Source organism: Nomascus leucogenys, chromosome 4 (assembly GCF_006542625.1).
Source record: "Nomascus leucogenys isolate Asia chromosome 4, Asia_NLE_v1, whole genome shotgun sequence".
NCBI lineage: Eukaryota > Metazoa > Chordata > Mammalia > Primates > Hylobatidae > Nomascus > Nomascus leucogenys.
Genome location: NC_044384.1, coordinates 142,083,151 through 142,098,798, shown reverse-complemented (window position 1 = coordinate 142,098,798; position 15,648 = coordinate 142,083,151).

Genomic DNA, 15,648 nt, shown 5'->3' with positions numbered 1-15,648 from the left:
CATTAAATGTAGTATGCAGTGGGGAGATGGGTGGGGGGTTGAAGGCAGAAGGGAACTCCCTCAGATTGGCAGAGATGGGGACCCACCTTACTCCTCCAGCAAAATGGGAAAAAGTGCCTGAAGCTTTCTAAGCTGAGCACAGTCTCAACATCAGACGCTTTTTGCCCTGTACCCTGCCCTGCCCTGTCTTGCCCCTGGATGTGCCTACTTCATTCCAGTTCTGTTGATTCCTGGAATCCCAAAGAAGCGGTAGCAATGCCTAGAAGAGATGTCATGATGGTGGAGACAGCAACACTGAGATGAAAATGGAGACCGAAAGAACAGATGATCAGAGAGCAGGGAAGGAATTTCTTTGAAGGGTTGAGGTACGGAGTAATCTAATGGTGACATTAGAGGTGACAAATGGTGATGTTAGGGGTTACCAATGTTTTCAGCTACCACAAGGAGAATTTGCGAGTTTCCTTTACTTTCTACCTGAGCATCAAAAAGGAAGAGAGACAGCCAGGATTGCAAAAATTATACTGGAGAATACTTGGAACAGCACCTACCAGCAATCTGCTGGGACTCATGAAAGTCATGAAGATGAATTCGGCATGTGTTCCATAGCACGTGTGATATGGGCTGCATGCTGAAGGATTTAGCATCATGCAAGAAAAGACATTTCTATTCTCATGGGACTTAAAAATCCAAGAGAAGACAGAGTGAACAATTATTTATAAGTGTGACAGGTATCACAATGAAGAAGTAAAAGTCACTTTAAGATCATGTAACATCTAAAGTGAACTTAGGGGAGGAATGTGGATTAAATGAGATACTGTGCATGAAGTGTGCAGCATGGTACCTAGCACATGAGTGCCCAGTAAACAGTAGCTGCTGTTACTAAAGCTCTAAAGAACATGGTTCAGGGAGGCTAATCTTTTTCTTTTATTTCAATAGTTTTGGGGGCACAGTTGGTTTTTGGTTATATGGTTAATTCCTTAGTAGTGAATTCTGAGATTTTAGTGCACCCATTACCAAGCAGTGTACACTGTACCCAATATGGTTTTTTGGGGGTTTTTTGTTTTTTTTATGTTGTTTTTGAGAGGGAGTCTCGCTCTGTTGCCCAGACTGGAGTGCAGTGGCACGACCTCGGCTCATGCCATTCTCTTGCCTCAGCCTCCCAAGTAGCTGGGACTACAGGTGCCCGCCACCACGCCTGGCTAAATTTTTTGTATTTTTTTTAGTAGAGACGGGGTTTCGCCATGTTAGCCAGGATGGTCTCAATCTCCTGACCTCGTGATCCGCCCACCTTGGCCTCCCAAAGTGCTGGGATTACAGGTGTGAGCCCCGGCGCCCGGCCCACAATATATTATTTTTTATCCCTCACTCCCCTCCCAACCTCTCCCACAGCAGAGTCCCCACAGTCCATTAAATCTCTCTGTATGGTTTTGCAACTTCATAGCTTAGCTCCCACTTATAAGTGAGAACATACGGTATTTGGTTTTCTATTCCTGAGTTACTTCACCTAGAATAATGTGAGGCAAATTTTTTTTTGTGGACATGTGTATTGGGAAGAAAAGCCTATGATCCGTATGTCATTTATTCATTCATTTTTTCACTTCATAGACTATTTTTTACTTTATAGTTATAAGGTGCTGTACTCAGTGATAGAGCACTAAAACACGTAAAGATCTCTACTCCCAATGGGGTTCAAATTATAATAGGCAAGACATAGGCCAGGCGCGGTGGCTCACGCCTGTAATCCCAGCACTTTGGGAGGCCAAGGCAGGCGGATCACGAGGTCAGGAGTTTGAGACCAGCCTGGCCAAAATGGTGAAACCCCATCTCTACTAAAAATGCACAGAAAATTAGCTGGGTGTGGTGGCATGCACCTGTAATCCCAGCTACTCAGGAGGTTGAGAGGCAGGAGAATCACTTGAACCCTGGAGGTGGAGGTTGCAGCGAGCTGAGATTGCCCCACTGCACTCCAGCCTGGGTAACAAAGTGAGACTCCATCTCAAAATGACAACAACCAACAAAAAAAAAAAAAAAAAAAAAAAGAAAGACACAAACATATCATGGCAAAATGGTGCAATAAGAAATATATTATGTCACATAGAGGCCAGCAGTCTCAATCCTGCCTTGCAGGTCCAAGAAGCTTATGCTGAACAAGGAAGGTGAGTTCAGTCTAGAAGGACAAGTAGTTGTATAGGGCCCTTGTTTTATTGACAGTTTTTTTCTTTTTTTTCTGGGTGTGGTGAGCTTGGCAAGGTGTGACTTTTATATTTTCCTGTTCCTATCTCCATGTTTTATCTCTCAGTTCAATCACCTGATGCGTTGCACAACAAAAAACAAAAAGGTTCTGGGAGGGGTTCATTGCCATGCTATAGCGACATTTTTGGCCAGGAGAACAAACTCAGAACACATGCTTTTTATGTAGAGGAAATCGCTTCCAAAATAACCATAAAATGGCCTATCTCCACCAGAACCACTATTAGAAAAAAATGTGTGATTTGATCAAAGTCTCAGAGAGTGCTCTGATTATCTGTGTGTCCGAGAAAGTGAGAGATTTTGTCTCCTCGTCCCTAGGATAGTCAGCAAATGATGATAAGAGTAGGGGACCTGGCCCTGCAAAGTTCCGTTTTTCAAGCTGTCACTCACAGGCAGAATCCTTCTGCCCCGTCTCTGCACCCTCCCTACCTGGGACCCACAAACTCAGTATCTTGGTGGCAGAGTTTGTCTAAAATGTCTTACATGGGGATGAAGGGGAGAAGCATAAGCATTTAAGAAAAAGTCCAAAGTCTTCCTCAGGAAAGCAGTGTGATGGTTTTCTTTCTTTCAACCTGTGCATGGCTGGGAGATTGAGGCCTTCCCCTCTCTTCAGCCTCTTTGCTGCCAGGAGCTTGGGCCAAGTCAAAAGCAAAGCACAGACTTGGAGAGTTGACTGATGGCCCAGAAAAGCACGGGGTCATCTGATGCCTTCACACGGGCCCCTCACATGGACGGAGAAAGTGGGTCTGCCAGGTGCACGCCTTCAGAGAGTTGTCTCTGACCCTGTGGGTTATCCCACACAGTAGAAGGCAAAGTTAGCTCCTGCTAACTCTCCCTGGCTCAGCAGTCAACTGAAAAAGAGATAAATTTGTCTCTTTTCTAATTCACGTCCAAACAAGCCAAAGAATGCAACCGTTGCAAAATGAGAAAATGAAAAAGTGCTTGTTCCTAAAGCAAGAAGGGTGGGAGGACAGAAATTCCGAGTGCCCACTCTCAGCTTTGCACATCTGTCCTCTGCCCTCTCTTTCCGACCCAGGGGCTGTATATTCCATGAAGAGCCCTTCTCCCGTAAAAGGAGACTAGATGGGTAGTGTCTTACTTGGGAGGCTGCCCCGACTGTGAAATGTGCATTTCATAAACTAGTAAATCTGACTTTCCATATTCCCACACTCTAACCCAGAGAAAGAAGAGATTCCAGAAGAATCTGCAGTAGAGGGTCCTTTTCTGCAAAGGGACTGAAGATGCTGCCTTACGGATGAAGCCTTAGGGAGGCACCTCCACCATAAGATGCTCTAGAAGCCAGGAGCAGGAAAAGTAGAGCAGCAAGGGGCAATCTTGAGTAAAACTATTTACCCAGACTAATTTCTCTTTCACTAAAGCCTTGGTTGGGGCTGCAACAGAAAGGGATGAACATTGCCTTTTAACTTGATTGCCTACTTTTGGCATAATGGCTCCCAGAGGAGTGAAGACTCCAAGTTAAAAGCACAGGTGAACCACCTCTGGGAATTGCACACGGAGCAGGAAGAACTGGTAGACTCGGGAAGAATTTCCATCAGCCTGTTAACAGTGAGTGCCTCTGAGACACAAGATTTTATGAAGTTTTCCTTTCGTTTTTATATTTTTCTTCATTGCTTGAATTTTTTGTTTATAATAAACCTAAACTATGTTATAATCAAGAAGGAAATAAAATACACATATGACCATGGTTTACTCCTCCCTCCAGAGACATAAGGTAAAAATATGGGAATGAACTCCTAACAGTCGAGGTAATGGGGGGAAACGGTGGAGGAGAGATCCCGGAACAATTTCAAGACAGATAAAGAGAATAGAAACCAGCTGACAAGTTGGAGAATGAGAACATGGAAGCCATATTCCAGCATAGTGGAGGAGATGGAGGGGTGGGGTTGCAGAAAAGATAATTCATTATCTGGGGAAGAACTGGCCACTTGGTGGGGAGGCATCTTCTCACACATCCCTGAGTTTGGCGGTGTGGCAGCCATCTCCAGGCAAAAATCGGAGCTCCCTTCCGTAGAGACAAACATTCTTTCTCAGAACTCGGGCTTCTAGATCCCTGTGTAAGTGGTGTCCTGGCCAGATTCCTCTGTCTGCTTAAGCCAAAGTGAAGCCCCGCCAGATGGTGACATGCTGCCGGGACACTGCCAGAATGTGATGAAGAGAAGTCGCTGCACCTAGGGCGCATGACTCCTGCCTCATGACCCCTGTCTGGTAATCCAAGCTCAGCACCTGCTTCAATATTTATGAAAAGGAGTCATATATCAATGACTTCAGATTTATAATAACAGAAATAGTGTTTTTTGGTTTTTAACCTTGAGAGTCAGTCTCATAGGACACAGAAGATTAAATACGTTTATAGAAGAAAATGTGATATGATCAGCTTCCCAGTGTAAATGCAAATTCCAGCTGTCAGAAAGTGAGAAAGGCAGGGGAGGAAGAAGAGGGGCTCTCATGTCTTCACCTAATTGAGTTGAAAATCAAGAAATACTTTCTAAAATGGATGTAATATGAAAATATATACTTTCATTATTATTCAGGGGTAATACACAGTAGGACAAAATAAGTGTCAAAAATTAGGAGTAAGAAAAGGGAGGTTAAGGTGAGTTAAATCGTTAGCTTTCTGTAGGTATGAGTGACTTGATAATGTCTTAAGTTAATAAGTCAGGAAATAGCATATACGTTAGTTATCGTTAAGGAGGTAACTTCTAGAATTAAGAGCAGAAACAATTTGCCTTGGGGAAGAGAAGCTACATGGGGAAGAATGGGGTGGGTGGTGACTATAGGTTTTCATTGTAATTTCTTCTGTTGATTTCTTTTCTTTTTTCTTTTTCTTTTCTTTGTTTTTTTTTTTTTAGACAGGGTCTTGCTCTGTCACCCAGGCTGGAGTGCAGTGGTGCAATCTCAGCTCACTGCAGCGTCAACCTCCCGGGCCCAAGCAATCCTCCTACCTTCGCCTGTTGAGTCACTGGTACCACAGGCTTGCACCACCACACCTAGCTAATCTTTGTATTTTTTGTAGAGATGGGAGTCTCACCATGGTGCCCAGGCTGGTCTTGAACTCTTGAGCTGAAGGGGTCCTCCTGCCTTGGCCTCCCAAAGTTCTAAGATTACAGGTGTGAGCCACCACAGCCAGCCCCTTTTCTTTTCTTTCTTTTCATTATTATTATTTTTTCTTCTTACAACGCTCATGATAAACATTAGGGGGAAATGGCTGGAGAAAGGAGAGAGAGAGCGCATGCCATCAGGAAAGTACTTCTAGCCGCAGATGTTCTCTTAATACCAGCCAGCACAAGGTGTCAGATGGTATAAAATCAGTCTAATTGGTTGGTTGGTTTTTCCATCTCCTCTGAAAAGGACTTGACTCTCTGGCAGTCAGTGCTTTTGGGTTGGACCATGGCCTGCAACAGACCCTAAGCCCATTCAGGTTGTGTGCCCTGGGCCCGATCCCTGCATCTCCTGGCCATTGCCTCTCAGCTTCCGCCTGCTCCTGCCTCTTACAGGCTCACCCAGCTTGGACCCAGGGCTCCGGCTGGACCTGCAGCCCCTGGGTCTTGTTGATCTTCACACCAGGCTCTGCATCCTGGCCTCGTCTCTCCTCATTTTGGCCTTCAACCTGGTCAACCCAAGATTGAGCCAGGGCTTCTAGGCCCAAGGGGCATAAAAGAATAAAGCATTCTTGTTTAGCATGGACAGCCCGGGAGATGGGCAACCCAAGAAAACCCACTGGCAAGGAAGACTGCCCAGGAACCAAGCATCACACGGTGTATAGTGGATACACCATGGGCTTTGCGGTGAAGCCAAATTACTCAGATCCTAGATCTGCTGCTAGTTGTGTCATCTTGGCCAGAATATTGAATGCCTCTGAGCTTCTTTTCCTTATCTGTAACGTCAGGACAACATAAACTCTCACATGGATTTATTGGGAGGATTAAATAAGAGCTTGTATATAAAAGTCCTTGCATAAACCTGATTTGTGGTAGGTATGTAATGTTAGGCCCCCTCTCACCTCATTTATCCTCTCTTCTTCCTTTTATCTTATGTATATGTAGACATAAAGTGAAAAGCAATGAAGTGCTTTGCATATAATCACATCTAAGGTTAAGTAGTGCTAGGATGAATAATACTGCTGCTTTGCTGTGAGTGCCTGTTATAGCTTGGGGTACAGACTCATTTTCCTTAGGAAAAAGTCCCTCTTCCAGGCAGCTTGCCTCTGGGATAGGGGAGGAACCTGGGATCCATTAGGACTTCAGGCCATAAAATTTAAACATATTAGAATGCACAGGACCTTAGAGGGTTAGTCAGCAGCCAGCCATCATTTTTACAGAGGAGACCCAGAACTTGAGATCTAGAGAAGTTAAGTTGTCTGGTTTAATGTCACAGATCAGATCTACTGAACTCCCACCTGCCGCTTCTCTGAAATGAAAGATACCTCGAGAAGGTTGTTGTGTTTCTGTGTCAAAAGAATATAAGTGATGCAACAAAACATGGCCATAGCTATGACCAGTATGAAAAAACATGCATGATAAAAAACACTAAACCAAAAAGAGGACAGGTATTTTTAAAGGCTTTAAAAAAAAAAAACTGAGTCTGTTAAAGTGATGCTATAGTTAAATGCCACTATATCTTAAGAGAAAATTCTGCGTGGGCATCAATAGCACTGACAGATGGTGAGTTTACACAAGAGTGTCTATTGAATGCAACAGACATTACCTATCTCAAACAGAACCAGAAATTCTGTTGCAGTGTGTGTTGAAGGTATGGCTAAGAATCCACAGCACAACTTACATAAGAAAGTTAAGTAATTACTAGTGTTTTCTTGCTGTAGCTGGTAAGTTAGTATATTTGTTCATGGAGTTGATTAGGATTGATGGGCTAAGAGGTCATTTGGATGTATCAGTATGACAGACATAATATCAGGAAATGAACTATTTAGGGGTGCCAGGAGAGTCTTGATTGTTTGAGCAGACAGTAGACCAGTCAATATCAGACAGCGTGGTTACAGGCTGTGGCAGGTGTTAATTTCAGACTTATTAGAAAATGTAGCAAGGCAACATTTTTAAGGACGTAGAACTTCAGCCCATTCATTACATTATTCACCAGCAATTGCTTAGCCCTAAAAGGTTAGAATTGGAAAATGTCAGGGACGTTGCAATTAGCACTGAGTACGGAATATGCTTCTGTGCCTTGAACTGCTGAAAGTACAATGATTTTCATGACCCTCTTGATACTGGACACCATATTCATCTGTATTTCATGAAGTCTGGGGAGATCCGTGAAGGGGGTTTAAAATTGGAAAGATGTTTTGTTTTGTTTTCTTGAGACAGAGTCTTGCTCTGTCACCTATGCTAGAGTGCAGTGGCGCAATCTCGGCTCACTGCAACCTCTGCCTCCTGCGTTCAAGCGATTCTCCTGCCTCAGCCTCCCAAGTAGCTGGGATCACAAGTGTGTGCCACACGCCCGGCTCATTTTTGTATTGTGAGTAGAGACAAGATTTCCGCATGTTGGCCAGGCTGATCTCAAACTCCTGACCTCAAGTGATCTGCCCGCCTTGGCCTCCCAAAGTGCTGGGATTACAGGCATGAACCACTGCACCTGGCCAGAAAGAGTTTTTTTGAATTGTTGAAATAAATTGACTTGCTCACTGATCCAAGGAAAAATTTCCATGCCTACTCACCAAAGACTAGGCCATCAGAAACAAAATTTGGTATATTTGTTTTGAAGGGTGTCCGTGCGTGAGATACCTAGACACTGTAGTTAAGAAATGTGAAATGCAATGCCCTCATCTCTAAAGAAATTACATCTGAGAAACGCATTTCATGGAGAATTACCTGACCCATTTAACTACACTGGAATGAGTTTCCAGAAATGAAAGTGATAGACGGAACTATATTCTCAAAATTGCCCATTTGAAGACCAGACTCCAAAAAATTGTATTTGAAACTTAATGAAAATGAACTAACATTGTTGAGTTTGCTTTCCTCAATTAATCTTGATGGGATAAAGGAGGCACTATAAATTGATATGCTTGAACTGTAGGGAAAAATAGTACTAAAAATTTAACATAACTATATTGAAGTCCCAGAAATCTAAAGGTGTAACTCTTCTAGGAATCCATGTCCAGAACACAAAACAGAAGAAGAGACATTGACATTTTGATCTAGGAGCAGCAGTGCCTGGTTTCCAGAGTTATATTAAAGAAGAAATGAATTATTTAAAAAGTGTATTTATTAAGCATTCCTTATTCTCCACTTGCATTTTATACATAGAAAATCTAGTAAATATTACATATATTTACATATAATCTGCTAACATTCAAGTTTAATAAAAAATAAATCTGGCTGGGTGTGGTGGCCCATGACTATAATCCCAGCACTTTCAACGGTTAAGGCAGGAGGATTGCTTGAGCCCAAGGGTTTGAGACCAGCCTGGACGACATGACAAGGCCCCATCTGTACAAAATATTTAAAAAATGAGTTCAGCCTGGTGGTACATGCCTGTGGTCCTAGCTACCAGGGAGGCTGAGGTGGGAGGATTGCTGGAGCCTAGGAGTTCGAGGCTGCAGTGAGCTATGATTGAGCCACTGCACTCCAGCCTGGGTCTCAGAGTGAGATTCTGTCTAAAAATAATAATAATAATAAAATAAGAATAAAGTGTATATGCCAACTTTTCTTAAATTTTGTCCACTTCACTCATTTCTGTTATCTGCCTGCTGTATAGGCATGTGACTTTCAATCCCCTCAAGAGTCCCTGAACTTGAGGGAAGATTTGTTTCTGCACATCATGTGGCTGCTGCTGGAGGCTGCATATCTGAGCTCAGCAGCAGAACACCACTTGGCCTGGGCAGAAACCCAGAGTATTGCCACAGAGAGGGCAAGCGTCCAGGGAATGATCACATGAAGCTCCATCTGCAATGCTGTGTGGCACGGCCATGCAAGAGATACAGTGAACTACTAACAGTTTTCAGTTTCCAGATGCCTGGCCTTGACACCAGAACTGATCATCAGCCCCTTTGTGCTGAAGCAGCCTGGAATGGAAGAGTATTTTCTTGAATGAGAAGTGGAGGTCCCCAGAGAGAGATACTTGACTTCCTGGGACAAGTAGGGGCCTATGTGCTTAATTGAAACAATAAAAGATAGACTCATTCATATTTTTGTTTTTAATTGACCTCAGGTGCATAGAAGTAGACTAATTATAACTTGATTTGTAACACACTCTCATGATGGCCTTTTTTGAGAGTGTGAGTGACCGCATTTGTTTAATTATTGAAAGAGATGAATGCATTCAAAGTCCAAATTTTATACTGAAGAATACTGTGCACCACAGTGAACCCTACTCATATGAGATCTACAAGAAGCCCACAGAATGGACAACCAGTATTTATTGAGTATCTATTTGACTCCAAGTCCTATGCCGGGCCCTTTGCAAACATTATCTATTTAATTATCTCCAAATTGTCCCTGGGTAACTGCTTCTTATCCTCCTTGCCTCACTCCCTCCTGCTACTGTAAACTGGCTGGTCAGAAATAGAATTGCTGTGAGCGACAAGAACATTGCAGTGGAATATTCTCAGGTGGTTGGGTGGTTTGATATTGGGTGACTTTTAATTTTCACAGCTGAACTTTAAAATCTCATTAAAACAGCTTTTTGTTGCTGTTTGCTGAGTTTACATGAGCAGTGATTCAGCAAATAAGCAGACACAGCAGATTGCCTGTCCTGGCAGGTCTAATAAGAGACCTACAAAAAATGTGATTGTGAAGAAAAAACGTGATTTCAGAACTAAAGCCTAGTGAGCCCCTTGGTAAGAATTGTCTTCTATAAATCCTAATTGATCTTTACATGTGAATGACTTTGAAAGAAAACGAAGTCTCTTTCTTCTCCCCCATCATTGGACATGTTTGTATTGGCAGAAGTTTTGAATGGGTGATTGCTAAGGAGTTTGGAAATCTCTATTAGTGTCTGATGCAACCTGATGTCCCGAATAACATTAAATTTTTTAAAATCCTGAGCATGAAAAGAATCCCTCTCAGATTAGAGCAGCTATAAAGATCCCAGCTGGCCCTTCCCTAGGGTTTTAAAAGTTTTTCTTAGCATCTGGCTGGAAGAATCATGAAGAAATACTAAAATGGCTTCATATTTATTGCAGGTTCACCTGTGGGCAAAGGACTGTGCTTGGTGCTGGCTGAATCAGACAGGCCTCTCCCTCAAGTTGCCCACAGTCTCATGATGGAAATAGGACAGGTCTCCAAAAATTGGAATTCAAGGTAGAAAGAAAGAAGGGCCATAAAAAGTACAAGGCAGGGCCAAGACTTGCATAAGGAGCTGCAGATCCGTGTGATCTTTAAGATGAGAGTTGCTAGTTTGGAACTGGGTTGTGCAAAAGGTTCTCTGGGTCAGTGAAAGGCAGAGGACGGGGAAGCCACGGTGGGTGCAGATGAGAAGATGGCAGTGAGAACGCAGCGAGCAGGCTTCCTTATGTTTGAGCTGCTGTGAGAAGAGTGAAGATGAGGAAGAATTACAAAGGCAGCAAGGCCTAATACTGCTGTGCCCTCATCCTCACTGAACCCTTTGTTGACACCTGCTGCCTGGATTCTCAGCACTCTCGTGCCATGGCTTGGTGTGCAGGGACTCTACCTCTGAGGGACTCCACTCTTACCTGTCGTCCTCCTTTTCCGCTCTCTGTCGTTCCTACCTAGCGTCCAGGTCTCTGCCTAGTAAGGGCTAAATTACTAAGTTACTGATATGATGAAATTAGTAATGACTCTGTAGTTGTTTCTTAGAGGTCGATCAGTAAGAATGGCAATCTCCCTCCACACTGAGTCAAAAGGAAGATGTTTGAGGACTTGGATTTGTAAGTTCTTAGAAAAGCCTCTAAACTCACCCTGCGCAACCTCCTACTATTCTATCGAAGCTCCCTAAATCATCGCTGACAGGCAGACAGGCCTGGGTCTTGGCGGCCCCCAGTCGTGCCTGCCTGGGGAAGACTTAGGGACCAACCCCATGCACATCTTTATTCCAGGTATCCGCTTGGTATCAGTCAAGGGGGTTAGGCAGAAGCTGTTCTGAATTACGGGCACAAAGCCCCTCTTCAGCCCTAGGGCAGCAGGGAGGCCTGGGTTCTGGTAGACCTTGCTTAGGGTGGGGATAAGAACAAGCTGCTACTCAGCTGTGGGCTGTTTTTGTCAGGGGCACAGCAGTCCACGCCAGCTGCCTGCGGTCTGCCCGGGTCTGTGGCTGGGAAGCTGCCGACAGGCTGGGGCGTCGGATAATGTGGGCATTCATTCGTTCCGGTAGCTCCCTGCAGCACTTACTGGAGCAGAGGGAGGTGAATTCTGAACTAGGAGTGCAGACAGCCCAGGGGTGCAAGCAGGCCTTTGCCACAAGTGCATTGCCACTGTCTTCGGGGGTTCCTCTGCAGGGTAGGGGGCGGGGGGCACTGTCAGCTTGGACAGTTGAGACATCAGTTCAGGGTAATATGTGAACTTTTGTTGCCTGCCTTGCCTAAGTTTGTAATAAGACTAGTTAAACATTGCTAGAATTTCCAAATCCTCTTTGTGACTTTTTCCCCCAATGGACTGCCTGCTAAGAAACAGTAGACAAACCCAATGCCCTCAGATCAGTTTGGACTCAGTTCAACCTTCTTCTGGTACAGAAGAGCTGGGTCAGTCATTCTCTCTGTGACCTACTGATAAGAGTCCTGGATGGGGAATTCCAAGGCCATGGGTCTATTCCCAGCCTTGCCACTATGAACGTGACCTTGAGCAGTTATGTAACTGTTCTGGCCTTCTGTTTCCTCACCTTTAAAATGGACATGATAGCAACTGTCCTACCTCCCTTCCAGGATGGCTGTAAGGATGAAATGGGAAAGCAATCATAAATCATGTCAAACACAAGAGGCCAGTAGTCCTCAAGGCTAGATGTTGGCAACCTTTTATGCAAAAGGCCAGGTAGTAAATATTTTAGGCTTTTTGTACTGCATCAGGCCTCTGCTGCATATTCCTGTGTGTGTGTTTTACAAACCTTGAAAAATGTAAAACTAATTATCAGCTCTTGGGTCACACAAAAACAGGCCACAGGCTGGATTTGGCACACAGGTTATAGTTTGCAAACCTCTGCTCAGAGCAAATCAGAGCTGAGGACTGGAGGTAGGGTCAGCAGTTGTGATAAGTCGAAATCTAAATAAACATTAAAAATACATAATATATGAATCATATATAAATGGAAAGGAATGTACATATACATGTTTTTTTCTGACTTGTGGCCCACACTCATGTAATTATTTGAACTGCAGCCCATAGGCCATCTTGTTTGAGAACTCCCAGACTATTTTGCCATTCACTGAATTCTTCATTGCCGAGCCTAACAAAATGAAACAATCAATCATGCAGAGGTGGCTCAGGGTCTGTCTGGCATCCCTCCTGGGCAAAACAGCATCTACTCTGAATTGCTTAGCAGTTTTAAAACTAGAGGCCAGCCTTCAGCCTCAGCTTGGCTGGTTGTCACTCCTAAGAGGTTCACTGGGGAAATGAAACCATTGGCAGACCATCTTGCCTACCTGGGCAGTGCTGCCTGGGCATAGCTCCTGCGTGGCCTCCTTCTTAGGGAGAATGGGAAAAGGTTCTTAATTTGGGGATCACTACTGCCCATGTAAAAACCAATTCATGTTACCGGTGACAATGAGCATTCTGACAGTACTTTGTTGACTGTGTGTTTAAACTGTTATTATTTCTCCCATAATATCCTAATGAGATAAGCTGGCATTATCACTGTCATTTGCAAACAAGGGAATTGTGATGACAGATATTTAAACAACGTACTCAAGACACTACAGTCAACTTTCCTGATGAGGTGGACCAATGTTTCTGATTTCTCATCTCTCCCATGAGATCCCTTTTCCCCTTTGCATGTCTCTTTCTCCTTTTCCCAGCCTCAGTCTTCATTAGAAGATATCAGAGGAGCCCCAGAATGAAGCCCTTAATGAGAACAGCTGATAGCAAAGAATGTTTATTTCTTTCTCTCCCCTTCCAAAGGATTTCCAAAGAAAAATGGCAGGTCAGTAACACTCATCTACAGTAATGAAAGCAGCTAGATTTCAGATATACCCAAGTGCTGACCTAATCCATCTTACTTTTGTTGACAAGTGTGGAAATATGATGAAATAAATGCAACACTTTAGAATCACGGTCTTAGCTGGCAACCCCTAGTATCCTCTTTTGACAGAAGGGTATATGGAGAGACAGAAAGTGTATGAGCATTTCAAGGAGATGGCTGGTGTTCAGAGCTGAGGCTGGTGCTCCAGTCTCTGACTTTGAGTCCAGTCCATCTTATTTATTTATATTTTTTGAAAAGGAGTCTTGCTCTGTTGTCCAGGCTGGAGTGCAGTGGCATGATCTCAGCTCACCGCAACCTCCGCCTCCTGGGTTCCAGCTATTCTCCTGCCTCAGCCTCCTGAGTAGCTGGGATTACAGGCACTCACCGCCATGCCTGGCTAATTTTTGTATTTTTAGTAGAGACGGGGTTTCATAGTGTTGGTCAGGATGGTCTGGAACTCCTGACCTCGTGATCCACCCGCTTCGGCCTCCCAAAGTGCTGGGAGTACAGGAATGAGCCACCGTGCCCAGCCGTCCAGTCCATCTTCTATGACACCCTGCTGTTGCCCAGGTTGTCAGTACCTTGCTGGTCACATCCCTACACAGCTACACCTCAGGCCTGTCGTTTCATTCTTATAATCTCTAATAGTCTTGTCCCTGTCCAGATGAGGATCTCTATCATTTCTAATTCCGTCCAACATTTTCCCTCTGAATGATTATTTCATTTTGTTAGCACATTAGGCTAAAAGCTCAAGGCTGCTGTTTCAGCACAGCACAGAGGACAACTCTATTCCACAAAGGAAGGCGCCAGTCCTCCAACACAGACCACCCCTCCAAACATGACCCAAGGAGCTTACGAATGCCTGGCCCTGTTCACAGGAGGGACAGAGCAGACAGCTCAGGGTCTGTCTAGCATCCCTTCTGGGCAAAACTGAAAGTCCCCATCATGAGGACAGTGGCCATCTGCACTTTTTTCACAGATGAAGGGAAATATTTTAGAAGCAAAAACTTAGCCAAGAGCAGTGCGTGGCAACCATTAGGCACATAATAAGGTTGATTAAATGAACGAAAACCCTTCTACAAAGATTTTCGAGGTGAAGCTTTTTAGAAGAGGAATTGCACATGCTAATGAACTTAAAAGATAAATGGCTTCTTGGGGAACACTGTATAAACATCAGTTTCTTAATAAAAGTGTGATAAAGAGAGAAGATGGATAGCGGTGTCTCCCACACTGAAACTGTGGCGAGCCAGAGATGAAAAATTCTTACCCTCCAATCTTGGTTCCATTAAACTACATGCATCTGTAATTCTGTTATATTTTACAACTTTGTTCTTTTACTAGAGTTTGGGTTGATTTATTCCTGACAATGTACAAGAGATAGTTTTCATCTCATCACAAAGTCAACTTCTAGTGACCCCTGAAAAGCTTTTCCAATGACCACTAGTCCCAGTCACGGAGTGCGAGTTTTCCTTAGTTTTAGTGTGAACATTGGACCCTCTTGACCTTGCCTTTAGACTTTGGGGAGGGGCATGTCCTACTGTGTTGGGGCTGTGGCCCTTGGTGTAGGGCCTGTTGAGCAGCCCAGATTATCAGCTTCATGGGAGCCCTGGGGAAAATGCTGATTTTATTCTTCTTTATAGTCTGTTACTCCTGCAGAGAGGTCAGGAAAGGTCAGATTTAGGAGAGAATGTAGTTCGTCACAACATCCTTGGATCCCACCAACTTCAGGATACAAGCCAGTCTTATTGGTATGGCAGATAAGGTCCTCTGTGATTTGGTCTCAACCTCCGTTTACAGTCTTCATCTTCCATCCCTCTCCTCCAGGCCCCATCAGCTTCTGTGAACAGCTTCTCCCTTCCCTAGTGTACCAAGCTCTTCTTTTATCTTTGTGCCTTTGCCTGTGCCCAAAAGGCCCTTTGTCCTTTTTGTGACTTGGTGAAATACTCATCCTTCAAGACCCCGGTCAAATAGTCATCCTTGAAGCCTTTCTGGATTCACACAGGCTGTCATTTCTTTCCACTGTTCTTTCTTAATGCCTTGTGCAAACTTTTCTGATGATACATAGGACTCTCCAAAAGTTACCTGTTTATGAGTTTATCTCCTTTACCAGTCTGTGAGCTCCTGATATGCAGGGATGGTAACTACTCATTGTTGCCTCCTGAGCCTAGCCTTGTGCCTGGCCATAGTCATCTCTAAGAAATGTTGAGACAATGGAGAAATGACCTGAAACTAGATCTTGGAAGCCTTTGATATCCCAGCAAAATGATTCAATGCTATCTTCAGTGATATCCATTG